The sequence below is a fragment of the Nesoenas mayeri genome (assembly GCF_963082525.1).
Source record: "Nesoenas mayeri genome assembly, contig: SCAFFOLD_40, whole genome shotgun sequence".
Classification (NCBI taxonomy): Eukaryota; Metazoa; Chordata; class Aves; order Columbiformes; family Columbidae; genus Nesoenas; species Nesoenas mayeri.
Window position 1 is genome coordinate 1,455,748 of NW_027660032.1, and position 3,505 is coordinate 1,459,252.

General features: G+C 53.5%; 1 pseudogene across 1 annotated transcript; it reads right to left on the minus strand.

Annotated features, from left to right (window-relative positions):
* Nucleotides 1-993: 993 nt before the first annotated feature.
* Nucleotides 994-1,926, minus strand: LOC308052343 (olfactory receptor 14A16-like; annotated as a pseudogene). Its single transcript has one exon. The product of its transcript is annotated as an olfactory receptor 14A16-like (transcript).
* Between the last annotated feature and the right edge of the window lie 1,579 nt (nucleotides 1,927-3,505).

Sequence of the window (3,505 nt, forward strand, 5' to 3'; positions counted from 1 at the left end):
GAATCATAGCAAGTATAAATGCAAGCCTGAGTTTGTAATAAATGTCTCTCATTGCACCTTCCCAAAAGTCCATGCCTCATTCACTGCACCCTCAGTGGCTGTTTGCTGAAACACAAAGCCATGGGCTGATCCCGACTGCCTCTGGGTGACCTCCTGCACCGCAGCACTGCCCTTCCACTGACGTTTCTTCCTCCTGGATATCCAGAATGCACCTCCCAAGTTGTCCTTTTCAGTTGTTATTTTTTCCCCTCTCCGGCCTCTTCCCACTACCATGGAAAGCTCGACTATCTCAGAAACTGCTCTGCAGGCAGGGACCCCAACCCGTCAGACTTCTTGTGGTCTTTAGCCTGACCAGAGAGAAGTAACCTCACCATGGACTCCTTATGCACCCATGGATGTTGATAGACAGAGTGTTTCCCTTGTCCACACAGATGCAGGAGTCACTGTGTCTCTCTGACCTCCTGCTGCCACTCCAGGAGGCTGGGAGGCACCCCAGCCCTGCCATTTGTCACCCTACTCTGCACTTACATGAGATGCCTCATGGCATAAAGAATGGACATGGGATCTTCTGTTCCAGGAAGCACATCCCAGTGCTACATTCAGGTGGTTCCCCAAAGGATGATACTCTCAACATGAAATCACATCAAGACACTGTCTGTCCCACAGACCTTCATGGAACCCCAAGGAGTAGCTGATGGTGTTTCTGCTCACTGGGGTTCATCACCTCAGAAGCACTTTGTGCTTTTGTTTACATCTTGTCTACACAATACAAACATGGACATCTGACCTACTCGTTAGTTGTGCTGCCAGGGAGGGACAAAGAACCTCTTCAAGCTGAAGTGAGAAGCCAGTGCTGGAAATGGTGGTTGTGAGAGGCCAGTCCATGATGATTGACCTGCAGCAGGTTCTCTAGGGTGTCCAGTGGACATGGGCACAACCACTCAGTGAGAAAGTGATTTACATTATATATGCTATGCAGAAGATATGAGCAGGTTATTGCTTTGGAAAGCAGCCAGTCATCAGTTGCCACACTGAATCCTTGAGCTCCCTGTTCCTCATGCTGTAGATGAGGGGGTTCACTGCTGGAGGCACCACTGAGTACAAAACAGACACCACCAGATCCAGGGATGGGGAGGAGATAGAGGGGGGCTTCAGGTGAGATAATATGACAGTGCTGACAAACAGGAAGACCAGGGCCAGATGAGGGAGGCAGGTGGAAAAGGCTTTGTGCTGTCCCTACTCAGAGGGGATCCTCAGCACGGCCCTGAAGATCTGTACATAGGAGAAGAAAATGAAAACAAAACAGCTGAAGACTACTAAGAAAGAAACCAGGAGAAACCAAACTTCCCTGAGGTAGGTGTCTGAGCAGGAGAGCTTGAGGATCTGGGGGATTTCACAGAAGAACTGGTCCAGGACATGGCCCTTGCAGAGTGGAAGTGAAAACGTATTGGCTGTGTGCAGCAGAGAATAGAGGAACCCAGTGGCCCAGGCAGCTGCTGCCATGTGGACACAAGCTCTGCTGCCCAGGAGGGTCCCGTAGTGCAGGGGTTTGCAGATGACAATGTAGCGGTCATAGGCCATGATGGTGAGGAGCCAATACTCTGCTGAAGCTAAAAAGACAACCAGAAATACTTGGGCAGCACATCCTGCATAGGAGATGGCCCTGGTCTGCCAGAGGCAATTGGCCATGGATTTGGAGAGAGTAGTGGAGATGGAGCCCAGCTCAATGACAGAGAGGTTGAGCAGGAAGAAATACATGGGGGTGTGGAGGTGCTGGTCCCAGGCTATGGTGGTGATGATGAGGCCGTTGCCCAGGAGGGCAGCCAGGTAGATGCCCAGGAAGAGCCAGAAGTGCAAGAGCTGCAGCTCCCGTGTGTCTGTGAACGGCAGGAGGAGGAACTGGGTGATGGAGCTGCTGTTGGACATTTGCTGCCTCCAAGCACAGGGTACTGTTACAGAAGGAAAAGACAGTGAGATGTTAGGGGAGGCTTCTCTGAGCAAAGTCTAAGCCCTTTCTCATACACCCTCCCCTGCTCCACACCCCCTTGTCCTTTTCCAAATCTTCCCTCAGCTCCGTGTCTGAGCCCTGGGTGGTGCTGGCTGGAGGTGCCGTGAGGAGCAGGGCCTGTGCCCGCTGATGCTGAGGAGTCAGCCATGCTCTGCAGCAGTGGGGTCATGGGAACGGGGGCAGGGGACAGTCCTGGGGTTCAGCTTTGTCACATGCAGCTGCTCCTGGTCCAGAAAAACCTGTCAGCATCTGCACTCCCAGGGATAAGGAAATGAGATGGCAGAAGGTAGTTTTTGAGGTTTGTTTTGTTTACAGCTCCTTCTCCCCTCTCACCCTGGGGGATGTTCTTGTATGTCAGAAACCATCAGCATTTCTGCTGCACTCAGGGAGAACAGAGCGAGTCCTGCAAGGCAAGAGGATGCCTGTGGGTCAGTGCAGAGCGAGGGGAGCTGGTCTGTCCCTCTGTCTTGCTCCAGCTGCCCTGGGCTGGCACCTTTCTGAGATGGAGGGTGATCACACTCCCATGTTACCCTGAAGAGCCACCAGGCACTGCTGGGAGCAGAGGGATCCACCTCAGACCACTACACATCTCACTGTTTTCTAAAGTCTCAGCAGCCCACATTTAGCCCAGGGCAGAAGTAGCTCATTTCACAAACCAAACAGCATTTTCACTGTCACACCATTTCTGTGCTTCTCCTTGAGACTTTCAGATAACACAAAGATGCTATAGGGTGGGTTTGCATCCTGGAGGGGAGCTCACAGCTGGGATGGAAACCTCATGCAGATAGCCAAGTGTGTTAATGCTGGCATTTGATTCAGGGAGATTCAACCCCACAGACTTCATTGCCCACACCCCACAGGTCAGAGCAAAGCTGGGACATGTGTGCCCATGGACACACCTGCAGGAAAGGACCCACAAGATCAGGCTGTGACTCTGCAGCTGAAACTGCCATCCCCAGAGAGCCTGACAGCAAGAACAAGATCCCAACAGCAGTGACCCAGAGCAGGGGAGCAAGAAGGAAAATGCGGTGAGGGTGGGTGTGAGAGAGGCCAGGGCAGAGGCAGCCGGGCACTCAGACAGCGTCACCCTTCCCCAGCTGTGCAGCCACCTCCCAGGCACCAAGACTGCTGGGCAGCTGCTCTCAGCCCCTGTGCTCTGCAGAGGAACTGGAGCTCTGGCTGCACAGGAGCTGCTTCATGCCTTGGAGCCCCCGGCCCTGAGGGCAGAGGCCTTGCTGGGTGGGACAGGAGGCCAGGGGTCTGCTCACAGGAGGGATCTGACCTGTAGGGGGTCACAGGGACTTTTCTCTCTTCTCCCTCCCATAACAATTCCGGTTTTGGTTTCGTCTCATTTCTGATCATTTCCCTGCTGCCTGGAGATTCAACCCTGGAAGGTGTTTCCCTGTCCATGTCTGTTCCCTGTCAGTGCTCACAGACCATCCTGCCCTCTGTGCCCTCCCCATGGCCCTACAGATCCTGCCTGTTCACAGGGCACTG